The sequence below is a fragment of the Micropterus salmoides genome, unplaced genomic scaffold, assembly GCF_014851395.1.
Source record: "Micropterus salmoides isolate LMB-PRFRI ecotype aquatic unplaced genomic scaffold, ASM1485139v1 Ms_hic_scaffold_18, whole genome shotgun sequence".
Taxonomy (NCBI): Eukaryota; Metazoa; Chordata; class Actinopteri; order Centrarchiformes; family Centrarchidae; genus Micropterus; species Micropterus salmoides.
In genome coordinates, this window is record NW_024040928.1 from 8,618,172 (window position 1) to 8,640,309 (window position 22,138).

Sequence of the window (22,138 nt, forward strand, 5' to 3'; positions counted from 1 at the left end):
TACTAACATTTATAACCGCAAAACACTGGCCAAGGAGATTTTCACAACCTAGAAACCCCAATTTTTTTTCTCATTCTTGGCTTGATGTGAAAAGCATATGTAAAATATGTATTAATCATTAAGTACCATAAAGTACAACATATGAACTCTTTGTGAAGAGTGGCTTTTTGAAAAGTGGTACCATTTGGGAAACAATAATGAAAAAGACATTATTGGGTGTGTTCATTTTTCAGTTTATCCTCTAAATTAAGTGATTTGGATGATCTGGATAAAATGCTTTACAGCCTATCTGATCCTCTGACCACTTTCTTGTTTCTTTCCACGTCAGACTTGATTTTAGCAATGCTGTCATGTTCCCTGATTTCAACAACTTCTATGGTGAGTACAAGTCATCATAGAAACAATAACCAAAGCTACAAAAATGAGAACCAAGTTGTAATAAACGGGAATTATCCTTTAAAGTCGAATCCAAATAAGAAACACAGGAAGTACTAACGTGCTTAACAGTTGAACTGTCTGCCAAGTTAGCTAACGTGGACGTCTTAGCACTTCCACGTGTAGCTCTGCTGAGGTCAGTCTTCCTGCGCCCTTTAAGAGCACATAAGGCCTTCACCCCCGCCCGCTCCACAGCTGCTTTTAGTCAAGGCCTGAGGTCCCTCCATCTTCCCTCCCCTTCCCCTTCCATCCCTTCATCCCTCCTGCCCCTCAGCTTTCTGTTCTCTTGCCAGGACTGTAATCAAGCCTTCAGCTTGTGGCCAGCTTGAGCCCGAAAAGCCACCAACAGACTAAACTATGAGAGAAATGAAGGGCAGAGTGAGATGGAGGCGAGCGGGGTGTGAGAGATAGTCATTAAAACTGTGCCCTGTGTGCAGAGAGAACACCAGCATAATGTTTTAAATACAGGGATTGCTGCAGTTTGTTTGGGAAAACATTATTGTAGAAAGTTCTGGCACCGTTAAAGATGGCAGCACAGGAACAGTACACAAGTGAGCACTAATCAAAAACATATGCACCTCAAATTCCGCTCATAGCATTGTCTGATTAAGGCCTTTGTCAAGACGTGTGTTGGTGGGAAAGGAGTGAGAGTTGCGATTGTGAATATTGTGTACACAGTGAACATCTAATAGAAGAATTAGGCTTTCTTGCTTAGGGGGTCACCTTTTAGAGACGCTCTTGGAGTCTGACTATACCTGCTTTTGTGTGCTTTCTCTCTTTCCAGTGTCATCTTCCATAGCTGGAGGGGATGGTGTACACGCCATGGTCATGTCCAAACAAACCCCCATCTTACTCCTCAACACAACGCCCTCTCAGATGACATGACTGCAACAGCAGCCCATTATTCTGGACAGCCTTTTGGTTTGCTCAAGGATGTGATGTTGTCAGAGCTGCCTTTCAGGGCCTGGTCCATGTACACGCCGTCAAGGCCACTGAAACACAATGCTGAGGATCATTACGCATATATGCGGGGCCATAATCCGCTTTTTTGCATCCAGACAATTCCAGCAGCGCAGTGCCACATGGTTAATATGGTGGCGACGGTACGGGGGATGTGGGCTGTCAATTTGATTGAAAAGAAAGTTAATTTCCCATATAAAAAGATTTGTGGAAAAGTATATGCTAGTATGGGCAAAAAATAAAGTTCAGTCCCTACTTCAGACGATCCCCTCTTCAATATTTTTAGCATCTAAATATTTGTTTGCCTTCTTAAACCGAATTTAAATAAAATAGGTTCACTTTATTTTCTAAAGACATTTGTAAAGGAAAATCCATGGCAGGAAATCCGCCCAAATCCTTGGAAAATCCAATAATATTTGCATAGAGCTTAAAACATGCAAAGTCCCTGCGTACGAATTAAGCTGGAAAGGAAAGCCCTGCTGGTTATGCATTAAAATGGATTGGAAGCCGGGTTTGACTCCTACAGGTAAAAGCCCTGGAGTGTCGACTGATTCTGCACTTTGAGGAGACAAAAACCAGAGATGTCCCTTCAATGCTGTCCGACTCCTCACCGCGCTGCAGGATAATCTGCAGCGCTGCACATTGCTCAGTGACCCTCTCCTGCTTTCACGCCTACCTTTTGAATCAAAAAGATGAGCACAAAGACATCACACAACAGCCTGTGAGAACGTAAAGTCGAAGAGAGGAGAATGTGGAAGGGGTTTCTTTAGCTGAAATTCTTCCAAGGCCAGTGCTGATTACAGGACACGGCCTGACACAGTATGCCTGCGTGCTGTCAACTCAGAGAAAACAAACATGGAATTTATAGCACATTAAGAATTCAACAGGCAATCTATTCAAGCAATTAATGGCGTATGAAAATAAGCTCTGTTGGCGTTGAAAGCACTCCAACATGAATGTAGGCCACGACTGTTGTGTGCTTTTGTTTTCCGCTGATTCGCCCTTGAGGATCACAGTTCCAGAGCTCACACTCCACACAAAGCTTCCCTGCAAGTTGTTGTGCCCCCCTTTCATATTCTTGTGTTAAAACGTACAGCATATCTACAATTACAGTTCCCCCTGTTTGCCCACAAAGCACAGTCAAGGTGATTCTGATTATACTAAACAATGTTTGACATTGACAAGATATTCAGCTGTCTTTTGTCATCTCAGAATTGAGAAATTACACTACTTTAAGTAAGCTGTCTTCTGACAGTTGAAACAGGCCAGTGCGGGAAACGTAAACAGAGCATCCAGATATTCTTGTATGAAAACAAACAGTGTAAAATACTGGACATCCTGTTCCCGTTAATTTCCCTGTTAGCTATAGTATGTTTATCATTATTATCTAATTACTGGTTTGAAAGAAGTGCTGATTCTGTAGCTGACGGATGAGTTTGAACCACAAGAATCCACACACACATTTTGAGACACACAAACAAGCTTTAGGCATTTAAGCATGCAGGTACTGTAAAAGTGACCTCTAACCTCACCATATTTACTTTGCACTGAACTATTGTCACTCACAACACATTCCTGCCATATTTGCAAGGTCAGACGTAAGTGCCCCTGTTGAGCTGTTTTAACTACCCTTGTGAAACTTATACCAAACAGGGACATAAAAAAAATACCCCAAAACAGTTTATGCATAATATGGCACTTTTAGGGAGTAAATTGTGGTTTGGTTAAACCTACTTAGGAAATGTTTCCAAAATCCATGTGAAAATCTGACACATGTATATTTAAAAACAATCCTTTTTCATTAGTTCCCCAAAGGTTGACATTTTAGGGACACCTGAGGATTTTGTCACCCAACTATGAAGTGATGATGCTACCTGGGCTAGAAGTACAAATTATTCAATAAATCTGTCCTATGGAGTTTTTAAGCCACAGTGAACCTAAGGCCAGTAAACACCGGAGAGTCGTACAGTAAACTGAGATCTGACACGTGCCCTGACCCATGAGAGGGATTACGGTGAGGCTTTGACAGCTCAGGATCTCCACAACAACCACTTAGGACAGGAATCTGGCCTAAGGTCTTGAGGGAATGTGTATGTGTTTTGGAGACTTTTTTGCCTGAGGTGTTTCTCATGTGTGTCAGAGTAAAAGAAAACAGCAATGAGTGACATAGATTTTACAGGAGTTGTTGTGAGAACTGCTCCTTAAATACACCTCATCAGGTTACTTCCAAGAGAATGTTAATGTTGTACACACAGCTTGTAGCCTGCCTCTTTTTATACATTTGCACAGCTTATTGTATGCAAAGAATGGAGGCAACAAATGTAAAGCTTAAATCACCTCATTGTACGAGTTGCCCATTAAAGATAGCATGTCTTACATTCATGATGCCAAATTCAAGATTTATTTGTTTTTTGTCAACATGTGTTGATACCAAAGATTCACACATGAATGACATAAAGTGATCGTTTCAGCACTTCACACATGCACAACATTAGTTTCACATGTTGTAACCTCAAAAAATGATTCTCAAGGAGAAGCTGGTACAGATTAACACAGTATACATTATAGACCATTGATGCCTCCCTGACATGTGACCAAAATTAATCAGATTTAGATTCAAGTGATCAAACTGTAATTAATCATGTGAAGAGGGAAATGATCCTTGACGTCGCTCCAGCTGCGAGATGCCTCTGTTTGGTCCCGCGTGCCCCTCTTACAGGGGGTCCACCGGGGCTACATTAAGAGGCTTTGTGCCAATGTCACCTAAATTACAGTCACTTAACACAACAGATGTACTGAATGTCGAGCAAATGATGTGCTCGGGCTGGGGTGGCACATTCACATGCATGGAATAAATTTTGCCCAATGTATCAAACATGTTTTTGTTGCATCCTCTCCCCCTCTCAGTGAATTTGCATTTCGCTATATAGCATGGCATGCTCCACTAACCCACACTGTCTTGTATCACAATCTCCAAACAACTCCATCCATGCCTCTTTTATTTGCCGGCCTTTGCGGTCTCCAATGCGGCTTCTGCATTTGTAAATTAAGCGTATTTATTTCAGTGCATCAGTTTGAGGAGATTTTCTCTGCTCTTATAGACTCAGCAGTGGATATGCCAGACAAGCTTAGTTCAGAAGATTATTTTTCTCTTTGTGTGTCAGACTCCTCAGCAGAGGCACAGGCAGATACAGGTATTCAGATGGGAGCCAACGCGGTCCGGGCCATTGTGCTTTCCCACACGCAGGAACAGAGCGTTCTAGCATTGCAGGTGTAGAGGGGGACAATAACCCAGGGTTGCAGGCACAAATTACATTCATCAAGTTTATCAATAGCAAGTCGGGATTTAAGCCAATGAGCTCACCCTACCAACACCTCCTTCCCCTCCTCCATAAGTCGGGCTTTCAATGCACAAGTTAATTCTGCATACACCGAGAGAAATGATCTGCTCACAATTATGCATCCTTGGATGGAGATTTTATGAAACCAACACTGCTACTGCCACTACTCTCGCAACAATACCTAAACATCAGTGAAGATCTTATTTCTGTGTTTAAATACTAAAAGCAATGCATTGATACTATAGCCCCTCTTTATATGATGGAGAGAGAGGGGGAGAGAGAGATTATAGGCAGTTTAAAAGATGACATCCTTCAACAGTCTGTAATTGTACTTTGCTGGGAGAAAGAATAAAGTAAGAGGAGACATTTTCTGAAAAATCATAAGCCATTATGCTCCAGAAAGGGTTTGTGGGGCGGGGCGTGTATCCACATAAAGCACTGCTGAGAACCTCCAGCAAATTACCCCGCAGGCCTGCGAGGAGGGGGAAATATCACTAATTGCCCTCCATTCTGTCAGGTCAATTGACTCTAATTGGAAAAATAATAAAAAGCATATTACCCCAGGAGCAGCAAGCTCTGAAAACGGCAGGGTCCTTTTTGGAAAAAGAGCTAAGGGGGGGAAAGCTCAAATTCCTCAGTGCAAATATGGCATCTGAAATCTATCTTTGCCACTGCCATTCCTACCTCAAAAACAATTACAGCGTGCCTTCCTCCTGCCACTCTGCGGATATAATTACAGGAAAAAGGGCATGGGTTACATACCAAGCGAGTATAATAAATTGACATGTGATTAGGCATTAATGTGCATAATCTGGCTCTTTTTACACCTTCATGTGTGATCTTTGACGATAGTGTCTGCAGACGTGTGTGTGTGTGTGTGTGTATGTGATGGGTGGGTGGGTGGGGTGTCTTCTGGTCAGCTGCTATTCAATTGTCTCCCCGGAGAGCTCGGTAATTTGGAGTCAAATGAGCATAGTGGGAAGGCCAGGCCACCTACAACAGTTAGAAAATACAGTAGGGGAACAAGGGGGTATTGAATATGAGCTATGCCCCAGGTGTTGGCAGACAAGAGGGAATAGAACTAATCTACTATCTACATTACTAAATTATTGGAGATGAATGGCTCTGCTAATATAATCTCCCACCCTGGGGGGATGATCCTAAGATTAAGGGTCTGACTCAGTATTCATTGCAGGATCCAGCCCTTTGAGTCGCTCGAAAGTTATAATTTTGTTTAAGCCCAGTGCTTACCACAAACCAGACAAAAGTTCTCCAACTTGCCCATCATCGCTTGGCAAAAATATAAACATTCAGTTTATAAAGTATGTTTTTCTTCTCTTTCAAAACTGAGTGATTAATATATTCTATCCCAGTGGTCAAATACATCAGTTTCTCTCAGTTTGAACAGAACAGGAATTGTCTATTATGCATTTAACATAATTTGTACAGATGTATTACCCAAAATCAAATCGAGATAAATGACTTTTACTACTGTGGAGTTCCATGTGCGCTGTGTTTGATTTTAATGAGTAAGTCATCAGAAGTTAAATAACTTTATCCTTTCTATTGTCCTGCAGTTGTGGACCAGGAGCTGACCTGAGCTGAATTGGAATTGAATCTTATTGCCAGTAATTGAGCTGAGAGAAGAACAAGATCCATCAAAACTTCTCTGGATAACAATGTTTTCAGATTCATCCGGATTCAGTGCGATCGCAGGTCTTGGAATTCTTGTGATTAATTCACTGGCATGTAAGGCTTCTGGATGACAAAGACATTCTCCTGTGAGACCCACTGGCACATCCCCCGCCAGCGACGTCTTGCCCCTAGAGACAAACTTAGGATAAAACAATGACAGGAGCCCAGCAGCACACAAACCAGTGCCAAACAGCACACCCACCTGCTTATGATCAATGAAACCTCACCGTATACTATCTCGGCATACCATGCCAGCCACTGATGAAAGGCCTCATCGTTAGTGACCGTCTTTGATCGGCTCATCGCCTGTTTTGAAATGTAAATTGACGGGAAAAGGAAAGGGCTTCGTGAAGGAGTGGCATGCAGAGGAGAAAAGGGGACCCCACCCTCTGGGGAGATTAACGCCACCCCAGTCAGACATGTGTCAAGTGGGGCTTGATGAATCCTGGGAAAATGAAAAAAAAAGGTATGAAAAAAAGACAGAGACAGAGGAAAGAAAGCCTTTCTCTTTCCTTCTTGCCTCCTTCTGCACATCCCTGCCTCTCAGATCATCATCTCCCGCCCTTATTCTGTCAACGCCCTTCTTGATGGTTACTGTCAGAGGTGCGCATCCCTTTTGTAGTGTGGTGTTTTGCTGCTGCCACAGTGGAGATGCCTCCTTCCTCTGCATATGCACAAGTAGGCAATGGTGGGGTGGAGGATGAGGAGTGGGTATTGGATGGGTGAGTGGGGGGGCAAGGCATGGATGCCTGTGGTATCTGCTGATCCTGACACACCTTTGGGAATAAGAAACCAGGGACAGAGGGAACGCTTCTCAAGAAATAGTGGGAGCATGATATCAGAGTATAGGGATTTGGTTGTTGGTGGTGGTGGGGGCTGTTGCAAGGGCAAGGCACATGTCTGTGACATTGGGGATGGTAACGCAGGGATGACAGCTAACATATGTGCTGAAAAACCTTAAAGGAAAAGGAAAAAAATACAGAGAGTGTTGGCTGTTTAAAGGTGTAATCCTGCTCCATATTTGGTCAGTAGAGTGAAGAAAAGACAAGACAAGTCATGAAAGGATGGGATTGCGTGTGTGTGTGTGTGTGTGAGCGTGTGTGTGTGTGCACATCCATCGGTCATCCACACTTGTAAAAAGGAATCTTTCGCTTGTCACATAGGGGCGGAGGTGTCACCTTCTCGGTTCACCCCTGTGTCTGTCTGCCTGTGCCTGAAAAGAGCGTTGCATCATTTGAAGCGACGATGAAATAGAATAGCTAAATAATGTCCCAGCAGGAGGCTGCTTGCAGAGACGATACAATGTGCAGGGCCTGCAAACTAATGGCCAGCTGTCTTATAATGAGCTCCGGCAGTCCAGGCCTGCTGATTACCCCCCTTGCCCCACCGCCATCCCCACTGTGGGACATTACGGGTACCATGGGGTATGGGGGGAAGTCGGAAGGGGAGATGGAGTGCAAAGGCGGAAGATGAGGGTGGGACTGTCCCTCTCCCTAACATCTCACCCCCCAAGCCCTCCATCACCACTACTGAGCACCGAAACCCTCTCAGTTAACGAACCAAGAGCCGTCTAATTAGAGCTCAAAAATTCATGAGGGTCCTCATTAATATTGAATATCTGTTGTGGGCCACGACTTCAAAATAAGCACTTGCATATGCAGATGGAAGGTGAGTGAGAAGGAGGGAAGGAGTGCATTGTGCACCGCCAAAGTAGAGGTATTGAGGTAAAGGTGGAGGGAAGGAGGTAGAAAGGATCTAAGGGCGTAGGGAGTGGGAAGTACATGAAAAGAATGGCGACGGATTGGGAGACAGATGAGGAGAGGAGATGGAGGGAGAGCAGACAAGAGGAAAGGGGAGGAGAGGGAAAGGGATGAGAAAAAGTGAGGGACCCCAGAGAGCTGTACCTGTGGAGAAGAGTTGTAATGTTGGAGGACTCTCCTGGGAGAATATGCATGGTCTTTAATGAGGAGGGTGGAGCGCAATGGCGAAGAATAACAAAAAAAGAAAGAAAAAAACATTCCGCTCTTAATCCCTCGCTGAGAGGAAAAACTCTTTCAAGCAGGTACACAGAGGTATCACTTTTCAAGTCCCTCACTCCTTCTGTTTTACCCTGGAAAAGGGTACACAGATAAAAGGTACTGTCATTTGAAGATTGTCTGCTACCAACAACCATCATTTGCCTTTGAGATAATTCTGGGTTTTCCACTTCGGATTTAGAGGCATATGGGTAATACAGAGGAGGGGGGGATACACTACATTAGCTATATGTCAGCCACTCTGGAAGACATCAAGAAAGTCATTTCATAGTGAAGAAGAAAAAAAGCTGACATGAATAAACAATTTCTTCTCACACTGCTTTACGAGTGGTTGAGTTTTGTCTTTTGTTTCAATGCACCAATATTTCCATGAGGAACTGAGTAGAGGGGTGTACATGCCTGTCCTCAGGCCTCAGCAAGGGCACCAGGTTTTGGGACAATAGGCCCCATTTATACTTGTCATTTCAAGTAGCCAGATAAAGTCCACATGCAATTTAATACACTTTTGTTTATACTTAGCCACATATGCATCTACGTTAGGCGACATCACAAATCTGATTGCAATCTGTCTTGGGTTTCCCCATGCTACATATAAATCAAGATCAGCCCGCTCCAGTACAAAGGCTGGTGCCGATGCACCTGAAGCTGTTTAGTTACTGCCAAAAAATAAGAATAACTTGTGCACTTAAATTTTGCTACAACAATAACAATTTAGCTAGGTAGGAGTGGGAGGAGTAACAATTATGTATGTGCCTTGAAGAGTTTGATGCATTTGACATACGATAGGACCCTCTTGAAAATGAGATGATGCATCTCAAGAAGCTATCCTTTAATAAATTCACAAATTCACATACGTTTCGACCATGTATGTGTCAGGAAAGCCTGCACGTGTGTGTTCATCTGACAATTCAGACTGATACCAAAATTTACCAGGAACTCGAGCTCCAGCAGTTATTTTCCTACAGACCCCTTCTGCCCTTTCCACTCTTGTCTCTGTGTGAATTTCCTCCTCCCCACATTTTCAACTAAAGTGGATGGGCTGAAATTCACTTCACCCACTCCTCCAAAGCTCAAAAATGAACGCATTATATCTTGTGTAATCCGTATACAAAACAAAGTGTAAAAATGTATGGGGTGAAATGTGTTGCACTATTTCTTGGTCGGACACAGAAACTTCCAGGAGTCTTGTTACCATGAGGTTGAGGTATCACTCTTCTCATTTAACTCTCAGCAACAAGAAAATAATTGTAATTTCCAAAATCAAATTATTCCTTCAAGGGAAACAAGGTGTGTGAAGCTTGTTAGCTAAGCTTTAAGCTCTGTATTTGTGTACCTATATGCAAACATAAATGTGCATGCCCACATAAGTGGATGCATGTTTGCACACATCAGTGTGTGTGTGAGGCCAAGCCTGATTGTGTCAGCTCAGGCATCTGTTTGCCCATGTGGGCTCAGCGCTTTGCATGTGTCCATGTGTGTTTGTGTTTGTGAGCGAAGTGACTGTGGTTGGGGCCAACCTGAGCGCTCTTCCTTAATGTGTCTGGGAGGTCCAGGGGAGTCGAGAGCTTTGAAGGGCGTGGATGTGTCTGCACTGAGAGATTTATAGGCTTCAGCCAGGATCACTCTCTTTCTCTGGTGCCAAGTTAAGCAGTAGCATAATTAAAACCTCAGAGGAATCCGTTTGAAGTCAACAATGGGCTCTAAGGCGAACCTTAATGCAAACACACTTACTGCACACACACACATACACACACACACACACACACACACACACACACACACACACACACACACAAAAACACACACATACAGACACACATCGACAGATAGACATATACGACCACACACATATACTCTATGTCCATGTATCTTCACCTCTGGAAAGATGCAGGGTAGATTAGATTAGAGCTCTATTTGTTGTCGAGGAGGAAATTCATTTCCACAGCCAGGTACATTCATACAAAACAGTTATTACTCTGCCACATGATTTGACAAAGACCAACACACCATCACAGAGGGAATGCATTCCTAACAAGAAGACATTTCACATAGTTGCGGAAAAAGTTCAGGGTGCTATTAAAGGTGTTGACAGCATATGGGCCCAAATTATGCATCGATAAATGTGAGGACTTATCCAGTGTGTGAGCGTATAGAACGAAATGACATTTCCCTAAGTGCTTTCCCTCAGTGTATACTAACTTCGTCTTTCTCTACGCACACACACATACACACATGCATACTGTACAGGACAATTACTCACATTAAACACCAACAGATGCCATCTTGATTAAATTTGACCGTACAAACACAAATGGAGACGAGCGGGTCTGCGTCAAGGGTTCCCAGAGCATATGCCGTGCGGGTCGCCAGGAGCCCGGGAAAGAGGGAAGGATCTGAGACCGCCTGCTGTTGTTGCGTTGCTGACAACACACCGTGGAAAATACCCTCTGAGCCCAGAGACGGCGCGGGCCGCGACCCACCATCCGGCCCTGCGCGGAGACTTGGCCTCAAAAACTGAAAGATGTAAACAGGGGAGGAGAGACTACAGTTGATGTTAGTAATTTGCAGTGCGTGTAGGTCCTGACCTTGTTAAGTGAACAATAGTATTGCTGTGGAGACATGATGGAGGTGTAAATTGGACAATCTGGGCTTTTTCTAAAATGAGCTATTTCTGAATATATTTTTTTTCGCAGCTCTTGGCTCCACATCAAAGTGAGAAATGGTGTAGCTTGTGTTTCTCAAGGTTGCAAAGTCAAGTTAGATTCATGCCCTGGACCCATAACAGTGTAGATCAAAAGTATTGGGCCTTGTAATATGATCACAGTGGGAGTTCACAATGTGAGCTAACACAGTCTTCAGAGAGGGAGAATGAAAATAAATATGTGATCCTTATCTGCCATTGCCCATAACCCATACAGGCGGTGGTGGTATGCATCGATAAACTCATAAACAAACTGTAATTACTAGCCCATTAGAGTCAGACCCTCACCAACACAGGCTCATAATCCGTACACAGGAGGGATGGAGGCTTGTCGCTCATTTTCATATAACACACTGAGCTAAAAAAGTAGAGCAAAATACTTAATGATTTGTGACTGGGGGAAAAACAAACCATTTCGATATAAGAAGCTTAAACACTCTCAAAAGAGATGTAGCGATGTCGGCGCTTGTGCTCATCATTGTACACACTCCCCTTGTTTGAATTTGAGCAAAGCTTAATTTATAGGGGAGGTGATCAGGAAATGGAAGGCAAATTGGTGTTTTATTTGAGGTGGATAAACACATTTTCTTCTGCTGGGAGTAATCAGGAAAATAATCACTTCAGCCTTGACAACAAATTTACTTGAGTAAGTTCCTAGATGATAGCCTTGTTGTTTGAACTGGACCCTGTGGATTTCAGTTTGTTTTCCCTATACGTCTAGACAGAAAGTCTCTTAACAGTCCAGGCCATGCTCACGCAGAGACAAACCCAAGTCCAGAGGGATTGAAGGCAGGAACCCCGAGTTCATTCATTATACAAGGCAAGTCTCTCTCCAGCTTTAAATGTGTAGAACTTTTGAGTTTTGAATGATTCTGTGGATTTTCTATGACATTTTGGACATTAATATTGCAGGGATACCTTATATCCCCTCTCCATACCCTTATGTATTCTTATGGACTCCTTCAAAGGCGCTGGTCAGGTCCTCTAACCTGGGATATATGGGGCTCTATGTCCTTCTTTTGCCTCCTGGTTGGACAGCAGGAATACGCTATGATCCACTGAGACTCCAAGTGTATGTGTCTATTTGTGTGTACACTGAGTGCGCGTACAGCTCTTCTACCTAAATCTGCCTCACTCCTAACCTTCAGTGGACGCGGTATGACTGAGTGATCAAGCAGATCAAGCCCGCATCTACCTTAGCTCCTCTCTGTGGTGACATTTCGCCAAACCCCAGACAATCCGGGCCGCCCTGATCCTCCTCAGCCCATGTTTATTCAAGAGACAGGTGGGCCAACCGGGGCCTGGAGACAGATTCAGACAATATTGTTAGTTAGTAAGGGTACAGGTGGTGCAGAAATCTGTGTGCATAGCAAAACAGGGAAAAGATATATGTAAATTTAAAGTAATCTCTTTAGGTTTATTATAAGACATAGCAAAATTGCAGATCTGCAATTTTGCAATTTTTGCTTTTGTCTTTAAAAAGCACCTATTCTATTTTAGTGTTCCTCAAAGGAACCTATAATTGATTATTTATTATGAATCCAAAATATGAATATGGCAAGAATCCTTTCACTACATCATGCCTCAAGTATTAATCCTTCACTGCATTCTATTCTATTCTATTTTTACGAAAAATAGTTGATTAATAAATTAATCATTTACATTATTTTTCAAGCAAATCTATTAAACTTGATCTCGTTTTAGCTCCTTTAATATGAGGATTTCCTACTTTTTGTTGTTTTCTGTCATTATAGTGTATATGTCTTTGGTAAAGTGTTCAAACTAAACAAGCAATAGATTGAGATTGTCAGTGGCATTTTTAAAACCTATTTGACTTGTTACAGACTAAACGATTAGTCACTTAATCGAAATAATACACCTTTTCATTTATTGTAAAACATATTGTATTGTATTCTTTTCTAGGAAAAACTTCAACCTTCAATTCTTAATTTTCTCAGTACAGTTCTTGCTTCCACTCAGTCTGACATTAAAAGAGTCCTTGTGAAGGCTGCAGAAAGGAAGGGGAAGAGGAAGTGCATAACATTTTTTTTGCACAGGTCCACTAACTTCCGGAGCGTTATTAGACCAATAAAAGAACGCTAGCATTCCTTTATGCCAGCAGGAATAAAAATGCCTTCAGGTCACATGTGGTAAATAATAGTTTGTGATGCTGGAGCGGGTAGAGAGGTAGTTATTAATTATAGTACCTGGTGTTCAAGTGCAAGGTATTAGCCTCTGTTGCGCTAACGGGCTGCTAATGCGGTTGATGTTTGACCGGCGCTGAGCTCTCTAATATGTCTGCAGGGACACAGGAGGTTCTAATTAATCCTGAGCTGACGGCCAAGCCAGAACATCCCCTGGGAGGCATCAGGGAAAGCGAGGAGTATCAGCACACTTATCCACAGATTATACTCAACACCCTCACTGGGATGCCAGGCTAAAGGGTTGCAATTGTTCTTCTCTCACCTGGGTAAGTGAAAAGACGATGCTTTGGTAATGTTTTTCAGTAAATCTTGTGTTTGGAAAAAAACCCTGAAAATGATCCGTTTTTATATTTTACGACTTATCTGTCAGTCAAATGAGAAAGTGTCACTGGAGTGAGGCATTAATAAAAAAAAAGAATATTCATGTCCTGTCTGACTCACTCAAAGTTTCCTCTGCTGAAAAGGTTGTCTGACGGAGGATGAATCTCATGCATGTTTGTCAATATAATTTGCTCTCCCCTTCACCCCAGAGGAACAAGCCGGTCCCTTAAGGTTTCCGACTCAAATGCCAACATCTGTCTGGCAACGGAGCCAGAATGAGATGGACTAGGACACCTTCATCAGAGGTATTCTCTAGTTGACAGAAGCCACAAGGTGGAATTTCAGAGATGAAATAATGGGAGAGCTGAAAGAGGCTTGAGTATGCAAATCCCCCAATGGACCCACCCCTTCGTTAAACACTCCATCTTGATTAATATTTCATGTATTAAAAATCTATTAATCAGGAAAAAGTTTAAACTTTTCTGCTTTCCCAGAGGAAGCCAGATCCCTTGTTTTTGTCTTTTCCGACACTCGTGTGATGTCATTTTCTGGGCGACCATCTTGGAAAAATGGAGACAAAACATCTTGTAATACTGGGCCAAAAAGAGCCAGCTTCTCTTTTCTGTCTGGAGCTCATGATAGTTTGAGCAAAACGAGGCCAAATATGCTAAAAGTCCAAAAGCATTGAGATCCACAAACAATTTGGCATGGCTGCTCACTCTTATCCCCATTCACAAACCTTCTTTTATGTACGTTTTACTTGGCACCATCCACCCCTCCCCCCTCCTCCCCAAACCCACTCAACTGATAGATAGAGTGGGTGAGAGTAGCACATCACAGTACCACACTGCTCTCTACCTCACCACTTTCATTATATTGTCATTTTGAATTATCAGCAGCGATGGACTGGCAAGGATGACTGACACATTCCTGCGAGCGGAGCAGCTACAGCCTGGCTCTCCAGCATGTCCTGGCAAGCCCCGCTTAATGCTGTGCCAGACGGGAGAGGGCTGGCCAAGTCTGGCCAAGGGGCTGCACTAATACTGCATAAATAGGGGGGGAATCCCCTGCCCCCATGCTGGCTGAAAACAATACATCTATGTTGAAATGGAAGGCGATCTACCTGGGAAGACATGTGCTCATCCTATGATTATATGTAATTGAGTAGAAAAGTCACATAAAAAGGCTGAAATGCAGATATGGTAGGGTGAGTACATTTTAATATCAGCACTGTATCCATTACCAAATGTCAATTTCAAGTCAAGTGATATAATTGAATAAAACAGATGCTCTCTTGCCAGAAATATGAGGCACTATAACTAATGTGTCAGTGAAAATCTGAAACGAGCAACGGGTGACAGAAAAGATATCACTATAAAATGCGGTTTTAGCAGCAAATTAGATCGTGGAGCAACGGATTTCACCATAATTTGCATTTTGCATGTAAGCAGTGTCGAGCCAAAAATACTTCCCGCAACACCACAGCAGCGCTCTCAAAGGGCTTAACAGCACCAGCAGACAGGAGCGAAAATGGGAAGAAAGATAGAAAGACAATGACAATGAAGAAGGGAGAAAAAGACAAAAAAGAAAGGACATTCTAATAAAAAGTCCCACTACAGCAGGGCGATGGCCAGGATGGGATCTCGTGGGACATTACATTTCACAAGGCCCTGGGATCCACATCAACCAGTTAGCAGCGGTTTTACAGCTATGACTCTGTGGTGAAAACCACTTTGTTGCCTAGGATGTAAATTACGTGTTCGTACAGAATCATGGGCTCTGACACTGAAAGGATCCAAAACACTGATCCTCTGTGTTTTTTACTCAACAGACAACACTTCAAATTTGTATTATAAAGCCTGAAAAAGGTAGAGGGACATCTCATCATAATGGTTTGTGTTGCTTGGTAGGGTGGAGCTGGGATAAGAGAGAGTGAATATAAAGAGAATGCAGCCACACTCCTTACTGTACTTTTTTAACAACACACCCAAGTTTATTCACTGACAGCTGTAGTTCTTTTTAATGCAACTCCTTAAAAGACAAAGACGGTTAATATGACCTCCTGTTGTTCACATAAATATGGTTGTTAGTGAAGTTCTGAACAGCCGTGTTTTAGGTGATTTGTCAAACAGACAGAAGGCAATTTGTTAGTTTGACAACTAAGACCACAAGGTTAGGACATGACGGCGTGAATTTGTCTGAATGATAATCTTAAACACTGTAGTCTAATTTGTTAATCGGGAAAAGAAAAAAAATACATGATTAAAAGAAGACATTAGGTGAACTAAATCATCGGCTTATCCTGTAAAATGTTTGCCCTCATCTTACTCTGCCCCTTAGATCTTCTGTGACATCCAAGATTGTGCTGGTCTAAACATATCTGAAATAAATGATCAGTATTCAATGGTGTAAAAAAGACAAACAAGACCACTGCAAGACACACTCACACTGGTTTCCCACACCCTTTGCTGCGAACATTGTGAAATCCTTTACTAATTTGTATCAAGGCAATGCTGGAGAAGGATTGGTTGCGCCTCATTCGATCCACATTATCTTTGGCATATCTTAGCTTACACACATCCACACTACGGTAAGTGCCAGATCCCGGCGTACAACCGCTGCTGGGTTTCTTGCATATTTAGCTGTCTGTCTTAAGCTGCCATCTCTTTGGCCAACAAACACAGACGCCCCAAACGAGACACACACATGCACGGTGTTGCAACTTTCCCTGCTCATGTGTCTGTGCATGCTTGGTCTTTTTCCAGTTAAAATCTCACTGTTGGGAGTTTTCATGTTCAAGATATCAACCCCTTAGCCCACCCTCACCTCTCTGTGATTCTTGGAAACACACTCAGACTGGTGTCAAACTATTTGGAACCAGACTGAGGCAGATAGGAAGGTATCATCAGGCATTTGTTCCCATTCAGGTGAACACATAAGAGCTCTGAGGAAAACATGCTTTCAAGGACCTGCTGACTTTTCACACTGCAGGAATGACTTCTTCACTGAAAAACTGCTGAAAAACTTCAACAAGTCAATTAAAGAATAAAAACAGCCCTTTGATTTTGATGTGAAAAGACTGTCTTCCAATATAAAGGACCTCTGAGGGCTGAAAATGAATTATGAACACTCTTTTTGTCTCTGCGCAATTTCGGTATTAAAGAGAATGAGAGTTTAAGGCCACAGCTGAACTGACAGAGGACTGGTCGCTTAAACTAACTCTGCCCATAAACATCCTGACGCCAGTTAATTGTTGGTTTGAAGATCAGGCCCCACCCCTTCCTCCCCCTCAACCTTGCTTTCTTTCTCTCACACTCTCTCAGTTTTTCACCCCATTCTTAAACAATGAATGTCATTTTTTATAGAAAAAGTGAGATAGAGTGGGTGAGGCACAGAGGGAGAGACAGAAAGGGAGAGGGTGAGAGAGAGATTGCAGGCAGCGGTGGTGTGAGAAGGGGCGTATGGCACCCATTATCTTGTTTATTAAAAGCAAGTTTCTTTCCTTCGCTCCCTCCTCCCCATGCAGCTGACCGCAGATATTTCCAAGGGCCTCACTCTGCTGTTCTGTGCCTACTTCACAGGCTGCTGGAAGGGTCACAGAAGTTGAAACAAGAGGGTGTCAATCGACTGATCGCGTTGTGGCCCAGTGGAGGCATCTCAAAGGCAAACAAAAGTGTGCATGCTCGTAATTCATGCGTTATGATTATGAGTTATTGATGAAGTCGATAAAATAAACTATGAAGAAGGGAAAGTCAAATTTGTCAGCTGCTGTGCACATTCAGTGTAAACAGGAGGGAAACTGCAAAGCCTGTAGCATAGTATGTTGCAGTGAAGGGGAAGTCTATGCTTTTCTTTTAGAAGTTACAGTGTCAAACATGTTCCAACATAGCAATTAAACTTTCCAATTAATGGTCCAGGTGTTGCCTTAATGCATTGTAGTTGACAATTTGCTAACCTTCCTTAGTTACTCTTGCTACACCTTTTTACTCTCACACAGCAAAAAATGCAGTTTACAGTGATAACAGCGTCAGATTCACCACTCGAAATTCATGGTCATTTTTGAAACAATGGATGCTTCATTTTAGATAGAGGTCAACAAAAGCAGGCTTCTCATTTCTAGCCATGCACTATCTATCATCATCCGATTTCAAGTTAGCTAATTATGCAATCGTTAGCTCCATAAGTTGGTTGAAAACACCGGGACTATTTAATGTTTCAATCTGACTCGTTTAAAAATGAGAATACTGTTAAAGGGCAAAAAAAAACACCTGACAACATACATGACATGCGTATTTGATGTATATTTGATGAATGATTCTTGCAATTTTTGTATCCACGTGGTTGAATGCACTTATGGTAAGTCGCTTTGGATAAAGGTGTCAGTCAGTTAAAAAAATGTAATGTATGTATTGCAAGATGAGGCTTAAGTTTAGTTACAATGATTCGATTTCTGCTTTTTTGTTCTTGTTTGTATTTTCAAATTGTATGTTTTAATTGTAAATATACAAGAAATAAGTCTCAGGATGAGGACTAATCAATGTTTTTGACAATTGCTTTGCTCTCTTGGATAAAAAGTTTGGCTAAAGTTGCTGTGGTTCCCCAAATTCAATGAAAAGAAGGACAGAGCTGCTAATGTTACCTGCCACCCTGATATAGTAGCATCAAGTACCGACTTCTATACTGCTTAACATAAACTTTAACTCTGCAAAATGAGCATTATTTAGCTTAGGCCTTGGAACATAATATAGACTTTAAGGATGCTCCTGCTTTCTTGCCTGAATTTGAGGCCTGGTCTTGAAAATGGAGTCAAAATCTAGTTTTAAGACTTATATACTGTGTATACAAGTATAATCTCAGTTGCGCATGTGTGTGAAATAAATCGGGCCCCAGGAGCAAATTTTTGTCCCAGGCAGGCTAATCAGACTGTCTTCAACCACTGCTGTGAAGGGAAGCACAAAACATAAAATACACTAAAAGTCTTTTCCTCTGGTTACATTGAAGAAATTCAAGATTCTGGTGCAGTTTCGGAGCAGTGACTGTAATTAAGATAATAAGTGATAACTGGTTCATCATTTTAAATCGAGTATGATAACACCCAGGAACTCAGAGGACCAACCAAATTGCAATTTATCTGTCTGTGTTATAACTCAGCCTTTAAAAGCTTAAGTATGTATTTCTCATCCTTGGAGTACAACTTGTTTTGCAGGCTTCACAGACTCCTTGTGGCCTTTAAAACTCATTCATTTAGAGGTGAACTCACATGTTATCCAAATGTTGTCTTGCGTAATGAGTAACACCCTACTTGCTGTCTGTGGTCATACTTTATATTTTTTCCACACTGTATCAAGATGCCCACATGTTACCCAGCAAGACACTGACTGGTACTACTGTATACGAAATGAGGCAACTTAACTGCTGGTAAAACTGGCTGTAAAACATCTGAAGCATTTCTGTATCTCTTCCATCTTCTGTTTCAATAAATGCAATTCAGACTTTAAGCATTAACAGCGAGAATCCACCCTGAAACTAAATTCATGTGTTTTTCATTGGCAGTGATCGGTTCATGATATGAAGTGTGCACATGAATGAGTTAATCCCATAGCTACAAATAAGGCAAGAGGCACTTATGACGCCACTTATATATTCTGTGTAGATGAAGTGTCGACACTGGGTAGACAGTTCTCAGGGTGATTTTCTTGTGTTGTGGGTATTTCTGCCGAAAAACTGTTAATACAACACACATTTAAAACACATTTATGAGAGTTTTTTTTTTTAAACAAATACATTTTTACCAGTCATATATATTCGGCTACAGATCATTTCTGTCATAAACATCACAAATTAACATTCTGGTATGTGTGGTTTATAGTTTGGGGAGAGACTTGGTCATGTTCGCATACACAGATTGAAGTGTCATGAGGAGATCATTAGGACAAGTAGTGTAGTGTTTTAAAAGCACAGTTTTAGCCCTAACCCCAATGTTCCTGGGCCCCCTTTTAACGGCTCAAATACATACTAAATAATGTCATCATTTGATGTTGGATTTTGCTAAAGAAAATTACATATTACTTGAGCTTGCTTGGATTCACATGTGTTCTGTATTTGTGGTTGGTGTTGACAGTACTTTTTACCCCTTCTTTACCCCTCCAAAAATCCCAATTTGGATTTCTCTTATAGGAGTTACTTTTAACAGTTTATTATAAACAAGTAGTCTGAGCAACCATAGGTAACAAATAGGTAGAATAGAAAACATTACAGTAAATTTCTTAAAATTCTTAAATTCATTTTTTGCCAAACAAAAGAAATATATATATATGTTCATGTTTAGCTAGTATTATATGTAAAAAACGAAATATTTCCTTATTTAGCAAAGGGAAGGCTCACCACTTCAGTTCTTGGTTTTAATAAGGTTAGAAGGAAAAAAAAGGACACAGACAGCAGTGGGGTTTGTGGGACTCCAAACGATGAGAATGTTAAGTCAATGTCACTAAATCACAAGGGCTAAATTGTCTTTGTACTGTAACGCATGAGAAGGGCACGTACAAAGACACATAAACTCACAGGTACACAAACACACCAACGTCCTGCGTGTGCTCAGGTCATTGTGCAGTATCATTATCTAACACATCTACAGCAGGAAAACAACCGTTATTCAATTTGCACCAAGCAAATCTCTAAGGCTGTTCAATTCATCAGGGCCAATTACTGATACAAAGTGTCGGAGGTTATCTCCACTCGCCACATACTGCACTCATTCAGACATAGACCATCAGCTCTGTTATGAATCAGGGTGCTGCCTGCATGGCTGCACAATGGCCTCATAGTGCAGCGAAAAACTGGGTGGTCCAACTATTTGACGCTGCCCAGCACAGTCAAGGACCCCGCTGTACTGTAAGTCCAGAGATGTTTCTCAAGGACACTGATTTTAGATCAGTTTACTTCAAATGAAAGCCATACTCATTCTGGAGTGGGAAACGAATACTGATAAGAGATCAGCGCCAAGTTAAGTTGCCGGCAGCCACAGCAGGACGCAGCTCCACAGGGTCTGGTCTGTTGGGTTCTGTTTGCATGTCCTGCTTTGTGATCCCTTCTAATTGGCCACCATTACACCCCACATTACCCTATCAGGGCATGGCTAGAGGGGGAAACAGACCATGGTGGTGGATGGTACGCTTTGGTAAGTCTGAATTACACAACACCGGGGCCATGACTAATATTGGCGCAGTCGATAACTGCTAATGTAAGCAATGGAACAGATGCCCACGGTGGAATAACAACAAATATAGTCCAGTTAACCTTCTCGCAAGGCTGCCTTTGACCAGTCAGAGAGGCACAGGCTCGGTCAAGCGCACATGATGGCTCTCATTCAGCTGTGATTGTGTTTCACTCTGTTGTGTTAAGTGTTTATTAGTTTTAGCTGTTTGTATGTTTTTGTGTGTGTGTGTGGCTGCACATGCATATTTCTGTGTACATGTGAGGTGTTCCTGCTCTGTGTGGTTAACTGTAGAGTGATTTAGTTATGGCCAGCGTTTATGAAATACTGCACCACAACATGAAAAGTGGAAAAGCTATCCTTTATGGTAATAATCGGCCCTTAGCCGAACAAACAAAAGTATGTTTATACAAGTAAATGCATGAACAAGGAATCACTTGAGACCGTCCAGAAAGTAAGATAAAGACGAAACAACACAGATTACTTCCATACTTTTTTGTGACTCATGAGTTTAATTGTTTGTTTTTGTTTGGAGAGTCTGCTTATGTTAATTACGCTCCCCTCTGTTAGAGAAAAATAAGAGTCAAAAATATTTTTCAGCCCAAGCACAAACAGTTTGACAGAATGCAAACATGAGAAGCCCCCCCCCCCACAAATCCACACCTCTCTGCCCCGCTGCTCGCACACTGAAGGAAATTAAACATCTGTCTTTTCTCTCCCTCGCTCCTGCAAAACTTGGCATCTTTGAGTAATTTTTCTTTCTTCTTCTCCTTTTTTTCCCCTGGTCAGGTCTGGGATTCCCTAGCCACAGCCGAATTCAATTTACTGCAGTTTTTTTTGTGCGGGAGCCCAGATCATCTCATACAGGACACTTGGGGGTAGCAACAGTGCTGGGACTGAGTCCCAAACCTCTGCAGGATGAGTCTCGGTCATCTTTAGACCCGATAGATGAGACCTTAGCCTTGACCCATGTGCTGATCTGCCGGGTCGCTTGATTGAAGTGCACCACACTTGAGAACATCAGCGCCTTGCATCCATTGAAATAATAAGCTGACCCAGAGAGCTGCTCGCCTTTGAGCTGTAGCCAAACCATCTGAATCCACTCTGCCCAAATGAGGGCTTATTTTTCAAAGCGTCTCTCTCTCATGTGCTCAGGCCGACCCTGCACCCGTCTTTCTGTGTGTGCTATATGTGCGCGAGTTGGTGAGTGAAAGGGCGGTGGAGACCTTATT